This window comes from Nicotiana sylvestris, chromosome 8, assembly GCF_000393655.2.
Source record: "Nicotiana sylvestris chromosome 8, ASM39365v2, whole genome shotgun sequence".
In the NCBI taxonomy this organism is placed as follows: Eukaryota; Viridiplantae; Streptophyta; class Magnoliopsida; order Solanales; family Solanaceae; genus Nicotiana; species Nicotiana sylvestris.
Window position 1 is genome coordinate 45,208,989 of NC_091064.1, and position 16,554 is coordinate 45,225,542.

The window sequence follows — 16,554 nt, forward strand, 5'->3', positions numbered from 1 at the left end:
TTCTTTATCTTGCAATTGTTCTCCATGTTCTTCGGTTGCAAGTTCACAAGATTTTGCAAAATATTTACAAGAACTAACACAATTAGTACTTGTTAAATCATCATCTTCACTAGCATCCCAGTTAAATTAAAAACACATTGTCTAACCGTTTGCAATTGTCAAGATCATCCCAGTTAAATCATCATCTTCACTAGCATTTCCTTGGCTTACAATATTGTCGGTAAGAGAGCGAGGTGTAGAGAGATCACATGTTCCATCTATGCATTTGGAAACAATCTCACTTCTGCTTATTCCTTTGATATTTTCTATGTCTTGAGATTGTACTCCACTTTTCTCTTGATACTCCACTCCAGCTTCTTCCCTTGTAGCTTCAAAAGATTCTGTAACATTTGCAAAAAATACCCATTCTAATAATTTACTAAAACTAACATTCAATATATCATGAAAATTTCATCTAACCTTGATTGGCACAACTTTGAACTCCAAATTTCTCTTTATATGAGAAAGGTATAGATAGATCATATGTTCCTTCTAAGCATTTGCATACAATCTCACTGACACTTGTTCCTAATGGACTTTTTAAATCCTCCTGAGATTGCAATCCACATTTACGAATTTTTTCTGTTACTCCTTTCGCTTTTGGATTTTCTTGAACTTCCACTCCATCAATAGATTCTACAAATATTTGTAATCACAACTAAGTTTATATGTATTATGCCGTTGAATATAAATTTGGATGAAAAAAAATTGAAAATCTATATCTAACCTTTCCCGATATCAGTGACGTTATCAGTTTCATTATCTAGATGTGCATCTCTAAAATCGCTTTCATACTGAACTTCTGCATGCACATCCATATCACCACGTTCATCACCACCTACATCTTTGTTAATTGTAACAGTAGGCTCTGTACCATGACAATGATCATCAACTCCATCTTTAATAATTGGAACACTAGATTCTCTCTTTATGGTCCTTTCATCAGGTTTCACGTGAATCTTCAACAAAGTATCAAGCTTTGATCCTAGACTTTTCTTTAAATCCTGAGAAAGAAACTAAGTTAGAAACCTAAGGACAGGTAATCCTAAACTTTGAGTTCCAAGTTAAAGAGTTAAGGACACTTGGTCCTGGACTTCAAGTTTCAAGTTCAAAAGTTCAGGACAGATGGTCTTGAACTTAGACTTACAAGTTCAAAAGTTAAGGACACTTGGTCCTAAACTTCAAGTTTTAAGTTCAAAAGTTAAGGACAGGTAGTCCTTAACTTATAGTTTTAAGTTCAAAAGTTAGGACACTTGGTCCTAAACTTCAAGTTTTAAGTTCAAAAGTTAAAGACAGACAATCCTTAACTTATAGTTACAAGATCAAAATTTAAGGACAATAGGTCATTAACTTCAAGTATCAAGTTCAAAGTTAAGGACAGGGAGTCCTTAACTTTGAATTCCAAGTTCAAAAGTTAAGGACAATGGTCCTGAACTTCAAGTTTCAAATTCAAAAGTTCAGGACTTAGACTTACAAGTTCAAAGGTTAAGGACATGCAGCACTTAACTTTGAGTTACAAGTTCAAAAGTTAAGGACACAAGGTCTTGAACTTAGACTAACTGAAATTAATGATATTACCTTGATTTCATTCTCAATCTTTTTCTGATACAACTATTTTCTGATTTATTCTAGTAACTTCAGCATGCAGATCCTTTTTAAAACTCTCTAATAATCTCTAAATCAAAAAACATAAAAATAAAAAAGTCTCTTAAGCAAAAAATAATCAAATAAAAGACTAATGCTATTCAAAGGCAGAAAACCTACTTTAACAATTTCCTTAAGCATGGCTTCATCGAATTGTGTGGAAGAAGGCATTGAGCTTTGATCTTGAGAAATTGGTTCTTCCACACTAATAGGCTTTGTATCTTCTTTAATAGGAATAAATGGTGACACCTTGATCAACTTATACAACTATTATGTAACAAAAAAACATAAGTTTTCAGAACTAAAACAAATAAACAAAAAATTAGCTAGCAATTAGGTTAACTTACATTTTCATTATGGAAGTATTTTTTACACAGAGAATCATACTGTGGAGATTTCATTTCCAAATAACATAACATCCGAGGAAAATCACATTCTTGGAAGTTCACAAATTGTTGTTTCTTGGAAAATAGGCAATACTTCCATAATCCAAACACAAAAAGCAAAAGGAAAGCCAAGTATAGTGTAGTTATCCTTGTCTTTATCTTTGTCTTTCTCATTCTCATTCTCATTCTCATTCTCATTATCATTCTCATTCTCATTCTCATTGGGCTTCAAACAACTCTTCAATGATTTTAATAACATTTCATAAGAAAAAGAGCCCCAGTTGAAAGAAGAGTAGAGTTCATCATCGTCTACAATTTTCATTATCTGCTCGGACACATTCATATTCTTCCGTTTTCCCATCAAAACAGATTCAACAAAATAAATTGTTGCCAACTTCACAGTATCATCATCGCTGCCTACAAATGATGCAGTTATACCATGTCGGTGACTAGTAATAAAATTAAACAAATCACCCAATTCAATTCTATCCTTTCCGGAAAAGTAGACTTTCGAAAGCCTATTCTCTTTTTAATGCAAACCTTTAATGTCCAATGAAGAATAATACTTCAAACCAGTAATTATATGAAATGCATTACGTTTAAACTTAATTTCACGGTCAAAAACCTTGAATGTCACCGAATCAAGGTCATTATTTGCAATTTCTGAAAGCAATACACAGTGAATAAGTTTACCACAAAACTTCATACTTTGTAATCGGAGAAAGATTCCGAAAATACCATCCCTCAACTTCTTCCACTACTTGTTTGACAAAAAAGTTTTGATTGTTTCCTTATACTGTAAATCTCCTTTCCAATAGATCATAAAATTACGCCAAACATCACACTCGAACACACGATCTCCTTCCATTATCACACTACAAAGAAGGAAAAAGAACATAAAGATTAGGACTTTGTCACAACCCAAAATCTCACCCATCGTGATGGCGCCTATCGTGGTACAAGGCAAGTCTCAACTCAACATCTCAACACAGTAAAACTTTTAAATAAAGGCGGAAGCAGTTAATATTAAATAAAAACTTTTAGAACAGAATATAACTCCAAAAGTACTAAACAATCCATCCCCAAAACCCGGTGTCACTGAGTGCATGAGCATCTAAATGATAACAACATCCGACTGATAAAACACTGTCTGAAAATATAGAACAGTAGAATATGAAAGGAAAGGAGAGTCAAGGTCAGTGAACGCCATGCAGCTTCCTCAATAGTCTCCCGAGTCTAACTCCTCAATCAGCAACCGCCATGACCAGAAGTGTCTAGATCTGTACACGAGGTACATGGGGTAACATAAGTACACCAACTCAGTAAGTAACAGAAATAAATAAGGAACTGAGAAGTAGTGACGAGCTATGCAAATACAGTTATCTCAATAACATTCAAATAAGAGTAGTCATACTTTCAGTTTAACAGTTTAAGTTACATCAGTACGTACTCAATAAACCAGATATCAAATTTGACTGAGCAGTAAATAATATCTTCCAATAATTTTTAAAACAGTGATATGACATCTGCGATGCAACAGTAATGAAATAAATGTATTTTCTCAGAATAACAGTCACTCTGTCCTTCCATTCACTCCAACCTCACAATCACTCGTTCCTCATATTCACTCATTCCTCCCAGTCGCTCAGCACTCGGCACTCGCACTCAACACGCGCACTCAGTAGGTATTTGCGCTCACTAGGGGTGTGTACAGACTCCGGAGGGGCTCCTTCAGCCCAAGCGCTATAACAAGCCACCTCGTGGCATAAATCACTCAGGCCCTTGGCCTCATTCAATCATAAATCAGTAACAACATGCTGCAGCATGCAGCCCGATCCCATAAATATCCTCACAGATCAGGCCCTCGGCCTCACTCAGTCATCAATCTCTCCAGTCTCTCGGGCTCTCAAAAATCATATAAGCAGCCCAAACAGAGGTAATGTCATGTATCAACAATGAAAAGCAAGAGACAGAGGCATAATAAGCAAGAAAAGCTATGACTAAGTAGAAAACAACAATTAACAACTAATTCAGTAAGTACACGAGCTCGCAGGTATCAACAGCGTTCACGTAAGGCCTAAACATGATTTCTAACATGAAGTACAGTCAATTTCCATGAAAACAGAGGAAACATGTATTAAATAGTAGGCCAATTAATTCCACAGTCTCGCAGGACGGACCAAGTCACAATCCCTTCGATGCACGCCCACAGGCCCGTCACTTAGCATGTGCGTCACCTCCAAAATAATTTTATGACACAATGTCCGGGGTTTCATACTCTCAGGACCAGATTTATAACCGTTACTTACCTCAATCCGAGCAAAATCCTACTCTGAAATGCCTTTGCCTCTCATATCGACCTCCGAATGCCTCGAGTCTAGCCACAATAATTCGATTCAGTCAATAAAAATATAGGAATTAATTCCACATGGAATTCTACATTTTCCATTAAAAATCCGAAATTGCACTAAAAATTCGCCCACGGAGCCCCACGTCTCGGAATTCGACGAAAGTAGCGAAATATGAAACCTCATCTAACCCCGAGTCTAACCATACCAAAATTACTAAATTTCGATAATATTTCGACCCTCAAATCCTCAAATCTATCCGAGAGGGTTTTCAAACTCTTCCAACTCAATTCACAGATTTAATGCCAAAACTAGTAATAGATTCGGGTAATCTAACCAAAATTAAGTTAAGAACACTTACCCCTTTGTTTTCTCTGAAAATCTCCCGAAAATTGCTTCTCCCCGAGCTCCAATTTGGTAAAAATGGAAAAGTCCCATTTTCAGAACTTAACATTTTGTCCAAAAAATTTTGGGTACTGTTCACGGGGTACTGTTTACGGACCGTTCACGGGTACTGTTTACGAGTACTGTTTATGGGTACTGTTCACATGCTGTAAAAAAAATCAGCAGCTGTCCAAAGAGAAAATTCAGCAACCTTTTTATATCTGTTAACCTTCCGAAATCCACTCGAGGCCCTCAGGACTTCAACAAAATACACCAAAAAGTCCTAAAACATGATACAGACTTATTCAAAACCTCAAATCGCATCAAATAATGTTAAAACCGTGAATCATAACCCAATTCAAGCCTAATGAAACTAAGAACGTCCAACTTCTATATTCGATGCAAAAACCTATCAAATCAAGTCCGATTGACTTCAAATTTTGCACACAAGTCATAAATGACATAACGAAGCTATGAAAATTTTCAAAACTGGATTCCGACCCCGATATCAAAAAGTCAACTATCGATCAAACTTTTCCAAAAATCTTCTATTTTACAACTTTTGCCAAAATGCGCTAAATTGTCCTACAGACTTCCAAATCCAAATCCGAACATGCTCCTAAGTCCAAAATCACCATACGAAACCATTGGAATCATCAAAATTCCATTCTGGGGTCTTTTTCTCAAAAGTCAAATCTCTGATCAAACTTAAGAAATATTTAGCCTTAGATTTCTGGATTCCGTTCAATGGCGATAATTTGATCTAGGGACCTCCGAATTTGATTTCTGGCATATGAACAAGTCCAAATCAAGATATGGAACTACCGGAATGGTAAAAACTTTTATCCGCGTTCGTTTGCTCAAAATGTTGACCGAAGTCAACTTAGTTGAGTTTTAAAGCTCTAGTTCACAATTTAATCCATTTTTCACATAAAAACCTTCTAAAATATTATACGGACTGTGCACGCAAGTCGAAAAATTATTGATACCGCTTTTCAAGGTTTTAAAATACCGAGATGATTATTTAATTTAATGATGACATGTTTGGGTCATTACATTCTCCACCTCTAAAACAAACGTTCGTCCTCGAACGTACTTAGAATTAGTCTCAGGTTACCAAATTGATGATTTTACTTTTACACAAATATTCGTTGTCGACCCCACATTACTGCATTCGACATAAGTCCGACAATACCATTTCAATTGAGATTATTTCCTTTATCCATATTTGTAAACATTAAGACCAAATTTCTTACACTCCAATCATTTCCAGAAAGGTCTGATTTTCACATCAACACACGATATTAGTCTCGACTGGCTATAGCAACTCGTGCTTATGCACCCATCAAATACGGGGTGTAACATTCTCCCCCACTTAGGGTCATTCGTCCTCAAATGAGAAGTAGAGTCTGTCCTCAAACACATAATGTAACTTATCTCTTTCTTTGCACATCTCAATATCCCAAATTTTTCTAACTCCCAAATTTTTCAGAAATTTTGGCAGAGTCTCCCCTGTAATTGGGCATATCCACCTGCCAGAGTAACACCAAAATAACACCTAACAACATGTCCACAACCCAACAAAGCACCACAAAGTATATATTAATAACACTAATCTCTGCACTACAAGCACGACATTATCACAATGATTTCTTGACATGAAACACATCATATGTATGACCATAACCACATCTCTGGTCTTAATAGTTGTTCATAAAATATTACAACATCACCAATTAACCTCATGTTAACAAAATCTCATTTCAAACCTCCAGTTTACTAACAACGAGGCATGAAGATCTCATAATTACTTACCCGAATTAATGAGTAACAATTTACATCCTCGGGCACTCACCTCGTAGTCTAAAACTCAATAATTACAATACAAACCTGGTAAATTATGCACAAAGATATTCATACAAGATTTTTTTTCCATATAAGTCCAATAGGCATGACTCCCTATAAGTAATAGAGTACAAATTTTAATGTCACAAAGGGAGCTTTTAAAAACATAATTTTTTTCACCACAAGGACCTCGTCCTTATATAATATCTACCACAACTTGTAGCCCGGTTTAAATATTTTACATTATATAAAACACGAGAATCTCATCCTCAACTCTGTACCACAAGTAATATGCACATCGTGCCAAATTGGAACATTCCATTTTCTTCTTTTGAATAATTTTCTGTTTAACAAAATCACAACACATAATGATAGACATAGCTATCTCCATCGAATCTCCCAACAGGAGTATTCATATAAGAAGATTTCAGAATTACGAAGCTCACTCATAAGTGGAGCACAATAGGAGGACTTGCCTCGATACTCAGAACCAAATCAAGTTAACAAAATTGTTACTTTATAATAATTCAAGACCGTACTTATAACGACACCATCTGGTATTGCGACCTCAGCCATACCATAAAAAATATATCAACGGCTCAGTCTCCACCTCTAGGAGTTTCACCTCCACGTCTAACATCCTGATCCCTACCTCTGGTTGGTCATGTAAGTGGAGTAGTAACTGTAATGGGGCACGTAGTCTGAGTGCTTTTACAAAATATGTTTCTCCCAAGTCTTGGACAATTTTCCCATGATGTGCCTAGTACTACCACATTCATAACAATCCCTTTGAGGGTTCGGCTGCTCATACTGAGTCTATGCTAGATAACTTGAATAATCATTATACGAACCTCGTGGTGGTGGTGCATTAAAAGATCTTTTTGGAGCACCTCGAGTAATAAGATATATTGACTGGGTTGGCCGACTGCTCGAGCCCCTGTCATAATGATTTGTAGTTGTAGAGTAGAATCCGTTGAATCCTTTAAAACCTCAAGACCTGGTGGTCTTCTTCTTTTCCTTATCTAGAACACATTCCAACATTTTGGCAATTTCTACCACTAGCCGAGATGAAGCATCAGCCTGTAGCTTCCCGAGTTGTACAAAATTTCAATATCATAATTAAGTCCTTTAATGAGTCTGTGGACTCGCTCTCTAGCTTAGGAACCAAAGTAGGAGTATGACAGCTAACTTATTGAACCTGATGACATATTCTGACATTGTCATGGTGACCTGACACAACCGTTCAGACCACATATACCACATATTACAGAGAATCTGGGAGACAAACTCCTTCAAAAACATTTCTAAGAACTGAGCGGAGTAGTTGGTGTTGTATTGGCTACTCTGCCCTCTTCATAGGCTTGCCACAAACACTGGCGACTAATTTCTTCTTTTGCTATGTTGACTCAACACTGCTGAGCTAACCTATTTATTCATATACTCTTCGATTCTTGTTTTGGGGTAACTCTTTCCCCTAATTATGTACAATAATCACAAAAATATAGCTCCATCAAGATAAATCTTGGCACAAACTACATAGTCCAGAAGATCATCAACCACTGTACTTTCTTTGAAGCACCCCAAAATCTGCAATCTTGACTTCCACACTGAGCAAACCTTCTGTAAATGTAAAGTTGTCTTCTTCTTTTTTTCTAACTCCTTTGAAACTGAAGTATTGGATTATTAAGGAGGCAGACATACCGCAAGTCCTAACCTTATCCCCTGCATGTCTCAGGCCTTAAATATGTGTAGATAATTGGGGAGCCACATATACACATATATATATATATATATATATATATATATATATATATATATATATGTATATATGTATATATATATATATATATGTATATATATGTATATATGTATATATCTATGTATATATGTATATATATATACATTTCAGGTCAAGACTGATATAACATATGACCATTCAATCCATTCATTGATAGTAGACATCCCCATTTGGCGCGAAGTCATGGGTTACAACGTCCAATAATACACAATGTTGACCTTTGTAACTCATATAAATCAACCAGACGCCAATGTCCGTTGCACCCCTACATGATTCACTAGGTGATCTTCTCAATGCGTCCGCATCTTCAGACAGAACCATAACGGTTCTAGTAAATACATAATCTTTCCACCACCTCTTGGTAGAACCCGTCATCTGAAACATAGTAAAATCAACCCCCATTGCTTTCAACTATTCCCATGTTCTACGATACTTCATAGCAGCGGTTGAGAAAATCATGTGGGTCCTCAGAAGGTATACCACTGAAATAGACTGGAAATAGCTTGGTAAACTTGTCCAATCTCAGTAAATCCTCAAAAGACAAGGCAGGCCTCTCATCGGCCAGTTCCGCAATAACTGGTTGAGCTTCCCCAACTAGATGAGATTAAGCTAAATCCTTCATAAGCTCATGCAACACAACCCATCTAATTCCTCAAACCATTTACAAATCTCGCATTCACCCTCGTAACAATCAATCTAACTCTCATATGCGATCCAAACTCAAACTGCAACACATATATTTCACTGATAAAAGAGGACCGTGAACCAACAACATAAGGATCACACAACTTCCCGCAGGAGATATTCCACTTGCTTAGCCTCAAACTGGTACCTCTCTATACTCTTAAATAATCATAACTATTACATAATCACTTAACCTCCCTCTGAGTCTGAACTCATAACACAACATGAAGATTTACTCCACTCAACAACTAAACTACACGAGAGGTCCTTCAATACACCCATAGCTCGAGGCCATATGCCAACTCAAGACAGAAGTCAAACACCCAATAATCCTTTCTATGTCCTCAGCAAACTTTTCCCGTCACATTCAAACAATTTGAACACATCTCGCAATCAAATCATACTCACCCCTAGTCATTCAGTCCCAAATCCCACCAATAAGGACATAAACAGACATGGAAGGCCTAAATTCACGTGCTCATACAATCGAAATCTCAGTACTCAAGCTACAGACAAAACCTGGCCTCAAATCCTCCAGATTGGCCCAACATCACACACAAAAATCACATCTCGCACCTCATCTAGGGAATCACAAATTGTCGATGCACAACAGATACAGAGCGCTCATGTGCGTACATGAATGCGTGGAAGGAGTTCAAGGAATTATGCTTTAAGTTTAATCAATGTCGCATGATAAGAATTCAAGAATATGGAATTTCCTAAAAGGTTATGTAGCATCTCGAAGATAAGTACAGATGTCTCCGTACCTATCCGCAAGACTCTACTAAACCTGCTCATGACTCGTGAGACCTATGTAACCTAGTGCTCTAATACCAACTTGTCACGACCCAAAATCTCACCCGTCGTTATGGTGCCTATTGTGGTACAGGGCAAGCCTAGACTCAACATCTCAACATAGTAGAACTTTTAAATAAAGGCAGAAGCAGTTAATATTAAATAAAACCTTTTAGAACAAAATATAACTCCAAAAGTACTAAACAATCCATCCCCAAAACCCGGTGTCACTGAGTGCATGAGCATCGAAATGATAACAACATCCGACTGATAAAACACTGTCTGAAAATATAGAACAGTAGAATATGAAAGGAAAGGAGAGTCAATGTCAGCGAACGCCATGCAACTACCTCAATAGTCTCCTGACTCTGACTCCACAATCAGCAACCGCCATGACCAGAAGTGTCTAGATCTGTACACGAGGTAAAGGGGGTAATGTGAGTACACCAACTCAGCAAGTAACAGAAATAAATAAGGAACTGAGAAGTAGTGATGAGCTATGCAAATACAGTTATCTCAATAACTTTCAAATAAGAGTAGTCATACTTTCAATTTAACAGTTTAAGTCACATCAGTACGTACTCAATAAACCAGATATCAAATTTGACTGAGCAGTAAATAATATCTTCCAATATATGACATCTGCAATGCAACAATAATGAAGTAAAAGTATTTTCTCAGAATAACAGTCACTATGTCCTCCCATTCACTCCAACCTCACAATCACTCATTCCTCACATTCACTCATTCCCCCAAGTCGCTCAGCACTCGGCACTCGACACTCGCACTCAGCACTCGCACTTAGTAGGTACTTGTGCTCACTAGGGGTGTGTACAGACTCTGGAGGGGCTCCTTCAGCCCAAGCGCTATAACAAGCCACTCGTGGCATACATCACTTAGGCCCTTGGCCTCAATCAATCATAAATCAGTAACAACATGATGCGGCGTGCAGCCCGATTCAATAAATATCCTCACAGATCAGGCCCTCGGCCTCACTTAGTCATCAATCTCTCCAGTCTCTCGGGCTCTCAAAAATCATATAAACAACCCCAAATAGAGGTAATGTCATATATCAACAATGAACATCAAGAGATAGAGGCATAATAAGCAAGAAAAGCTACGATTGAGTACAAAACAACAATTAGCAGATAATTCAGTAAGTACACGACCTCGCAGGTCTCAACAGTGATCACATAAGGCCTAAACATGATTTCTAACATGAAGTACAATCAATTTCCATGAAAACAGAGGGAACATGTATTAAACAGTAGGCCAATTAATTCCACAGTCTCGCAGGATGGACCAAGTCACAATCCCTACGGTGCACGCCCACACGCCCGACACCTAGCATGTGCGTCACCTCCAAAATAATCATACGACACAATGTCCAAGGTTTCATACCCTCAAGACCAGATTTATAACCGTTACTTACCTTAATCCGAGCAAAAATTCTACTCTGAAATGCCTTTGCCACTCAAATCGACCTCCGAATGCCTCGAATCTAGCCACAATAATTCGATTCAGTCAATAAAAAATATAGGAATTAATTCCACATGGAATTTTACATTTTACATTAAAAATCTTAAAATTGCACTAAAATTTCACCCGTGGGGCCCACATCTCGGAATTCGACGAAAGTTGCGAAATATGAAACCTCATCCAACCTCGAGTCTAACCATACCAAAATTACTAAATTTCGATAATATTTCGACCCTCAAATCCTCAAATCTATCTGAGAGGGTTTTCAAACTCTTCCAACTCAATTCACAGATTTAATGCCAAAACTAGTAATAGATTCGGGTAATCTAACCAAAATTAAGTTAAGAACACTTACCCCTTTGTTTTCTCTAAAAATCTCTTGAAAATCGCATCTCCCCGAGCTCCAATTTGGTAAAAATGGAAAAGTCTCATTTTCAGAACTTAACATTCTGTCCAGAAAATTTCGGGTACTGTTCACGGGTACTGTTCACGAGTACTGTTTACGAGTACTGTTTATGGGTACTGTTTACGGCTACTGTTCACATGCTATCAAAAAAAATCAGCAGCTGTCTAACGAGAAAATTCAACAGCCTTTTTTATATCCTTTAACCTTCTGAAATCCACCCGAGGCCCTCAGGACTTCAAAAAATACACCAACAAGTCCTAAAACAATACGGACTTAGTCGAAACCTCAAATCGCATCAAATAATGCTAAAACTGTGAATCACACACCAATTCAAGCCTAATGAAACTAAGAACGTCCAACTTTTATATTCGATGCAAAAACCTATCAAATCAAGTCCGATTGACTTCAAATTTTGCACACAAGTCATAAATGACATAACGAAGCTATGAAAATTTTCAGAACTGGATTCCGACCCCGATAACAAAAAGTCAACTCTCGGTCAAACTTTTCCAAAAATCTTCTATTTTCCAACTTTCGCCAAAATGCGCTAAATTGTCCTACGGACTTCCAAATCCAAATCCGAACATGCTCCTATGTCCAAAATCACCATACGAAACTATTGGAATCATCAAAATTCCATTCCGGGGTCTTTTTCTTAAAAGTCAAATCTCCGGTCAAACTTAAGAAATCTTTAGCCTTAGATTTCTAGATTTCGTTAAATGGTGATAATTTGATCTAGGGACCTCAGAATTTGATTTCGGGTATATGAACAAGTCCCAAATCACGATATGGAACTACCAGAATGGTCAAATCTTTTATCCGGGTTCGTTTGCTCAAAATATTGACCGAAGTCAACTTAGTTGAGTTTTAAAGCTCTAGTTTACAATTTAATCCATTTTTCATATAAAAACCTTCCGGAAAATTATACAGACTGCGCACGCACGTCGAGGAATTATTGATACAGCTTTTCAAGGTTTTAAAATACCGAGATGATTATTTAATTTAAAGATGATATTTTTGTGTCATCACAGACTTATAGTTACAACTTGAAAAGTTCGAGGCACTTAGTCATTAACTTCAAGTTTCAAGTAAAAAAGTTAAAGACGGACAGTCCTTAACTTAAAGTTTCAAGTTGAAAAGTTAAGGACAATAGGTCCTGAACTTCAAATTTTAAGTTCAAAAGTTAAGGACAGGCAGTCATTAACTTATAGTTTCATGTTGAAAAGTTAAGGACACTTGGTCCTGAACTTCAAGTTTCAAATTCAAAAGTAAAGGACATTTGGTCCGTAACTTTGAATTCTAATTTCAAAAGTTAAGGACACTTAGTCATGAACTTTGACTTACAAGTTCAAAAGTTAAGGACACTTGACCCTTAACTTAGAGTTACAAGTTAAAAAGGTAAGAACAGACAGTCCTTAACTTATAGTTTCAAGTTGAAAAGTTAAGGACAATTAGTCTTGAACTTCAACTTTCAAGTTCCAAAGTTAAGGACATTTGGTCCTTAACTTCAAGTTTCAAATTAAAAAGTTAAGGACACTAAGTCCTTAACTTTGAGTTCCAAGTTCAAAAGTTAATGTCGCTTGGTCCTTAACTTTTATGAATACAGTTAACTAAAAATTCATAAACACAGTTAGCATATGCATTCGTACGACTATTTTTATGAAATGTCCTTACATAATCAAATATATTGATTGAACCACAAACACATTTCAATACAATTTTTTTTTTGAATAACAGCCTCACAAAAATACGCTACTTATTCGATACTGAATCAACTTATAATCATTATTTTTGAAATTTCACACATATTTGACACAACATTGATCGCGATTACACATATACAAAAATAAAAATGCATAAAAGCAAAATAAAATAAAATTACCAGTTCGATCGTTCATAGCAGAGAAGATGACAGAGAAGATGAAGAAGGAGAAAGATTAAGTGCAGCTGGTTTGCATGCGAGGACGAGGACGATGCAGATGAGGAGCACGCGAAACTTGCCCTGGAATTTTCGCTCTCAAATTTTCCCTTTTCTGAATGAATAAAACAAGGGTTTAGGAATATAAGAATTGAAGAAAGGGTAAAACTGTCTTTTTGCTATTAGTAGTGGCTATTTTTGCTGAGCATTATAATTAGTGGATAAAAATAAAGACCACCTTACTTAGTGGCTACCACACGCCATTTTTACACAAATTGTCCCTTATGAATTTACTATTCTTACCTTTGTCTTTTTGCTATTTCACTTTATTTTAATTTTGAAATCAATAAAAATTATTCTACAGTTTTACCTACTTCAAAAATTAACCTATCTACAAAGTGAATATTGGTTGTTTCGGTCTTAAATTTTGATAAAACATGAAAGTATATTTATTTAAATTATTTTAAAACAAAAAAAGTGATCAGACCCTATGTGTCTTACCCGACATTACTTATATAAATAGCCATCATCATCTTTTACTGAACCTGCTTGTATAAAATTCTGGGTCCGCCACTGGCTATCGTGGTATCACTTTTTTATAGCTATAAATGTAATATTTTGATTCCTCAATAATTGGTAAACTCTAATTTTGGCCCTTGTGATATTTCACTGAACATATTTAATCTTGAATTAAATAAAAGGTGTATTTTTGGCTCCTTTACAATTTACATGAGAAATATACGTTATATCTCACATGGGGAATTAATTAAATATATTATATTCAATTTACATGAGAAATATGTTAATAATTTATTGAATTTGTGAAAATTCATAGGTATGCTATACGAGATATCAAAATGATCAATTGAAATTTGTCAATATTTCAAGGATTAATAAAACAAATTCTCCTTTAAAGGAAAAGGTCCGTTATATTTCCTAACCAGGAGAGGATTGCTTGTTGAAATTCGAATACATTCACGGAGCCTACGCAGCGAAATATTAATAGGAACGTACCTTCAGCCATAGTTGTTCAAGTATTGTGGGGAATCACCTTCGTAAAACGTTGGCAGAAAACTTAGGAGCCTTCTAGCCTGTGCCTATCGTAGGATGCCAGACTGATGGAGTCACATGTGTATTTATAGGTAGGCTAGGGACTCTTAGGCAAATACTTTAACCCTAGGGACTTCTCCATAAATTTTAATTACCCTAGGGACTCTTAATATATGGTAATTTCTTTCCATCAAATAAACTACCATATATGCATAACTACAGAATATTATCTGATATATTATTTCCTTTTGGAGACAAGGTAAATATTTTATTACCTTATATGTGGGTCACACTAGAAGTCTCTAGAAAAGACGGTAATTTCTAACATTCTCCCACTTGGCCTACATATTAAAATCAGATCATCATTTATGAGAGATAAACATATAATATGGCCACAAACTTTATCACTCAATTAAAAGTTATGCAACAATCATTTTAACTAGAATATATTATTACACGAATCATGGCGGTCATGCTTTTAGACAAACACTTCATTCCATGTATTACAATGCACAATATATTCTAACAAAGTATCTAATAACTTTATGAATGAACTTAATATAAGTCATTTAGAGTCCAGCTTTATTGATCCAATGATCATACATGAAAAACCAAAAGTGTGAACTGTCATGTATATCAAAATAAACATAATATCTAGACAAACTGTTAGAGAGCAAAGCAAGACTAAATTGAGCTACTAAGCCCCATATGGGTTACATGATCCTTGCAAATATTAGCCGGCAGACCTTTAGTCATAGGATCAGCAATCATCAAAGTAGTACTAATATGCTCAAAATTTACATCTTGCTTCTTCACATAGTCTCTAACCATCAAGTACTTTATGTCGATGTGCTTGCTTCGGCTGCCACTTTTATTATTCTTAGAAAAGAAACTGAATTGTCACAAACGATTCTCAATGGCCTTGAAATGGAATCGACAATCCTAAGGCCGGAAATAAATTTTTTCAACCATAACGCCTGTGATGTAGCTTCATAGCATGCTATAAATTCAACTTCCATTGTGGATGTTGCAACAATGGTCTGCTTGACACTTCTCCAAGATACAACACCTCCATCAAGAAGAAAAATGTATCCTGAAGTAGATTTACCAGTATCTTTGCATCCACCCAGATCAAAGTCTGAATATCCAATCACCTCCAATGAGTCAGAATATTTGTATTTAAGCTTACAATCCTTGGTTCCTTGCAAATATCACAAGACCCTTTTACCAGCTTTCCAATGGTCAAGACCAGGGTTACTTTGATATTTTCCAAGCATTCCTACGGCAAAAACAATATCAGGTCTAGTACAGACTTGTGCATACATAAGGTTCCCAATAAGCGAAGCATAGGGAATGTATTTCATTTGCTCCTTTTCCAATGCATTTTGTGGACATTGATTTAATGAGAATTTGTCACCTTTAATTATGGGTGTTGCTATAGGTGAACAATTCTTCATCCCGAATCTTTCTATAATTCTTTCAATGTAGGCCTTTTGAGATAGTCCAAGTAATCTTTGGGATCTGTCTCTGTAAATATCTATGCCAATGACATAAGAGGCTTCACCCATATTCTTCATCTCAAAATTCTGGATAAGGAACTGTTTAGTCTCGTGCAACAATCCCAAGTCACTACTTGCAAGCAAAATATTATCCACATATAGGACTAGAAAAATATATTTGCTCCCACTTATCTTAAGGTATATATATTGATCAATGATATTCTCCGTAAATCCAAATGAAGAAACAACATTATGAAATTTAATATACCATTGGCGGGA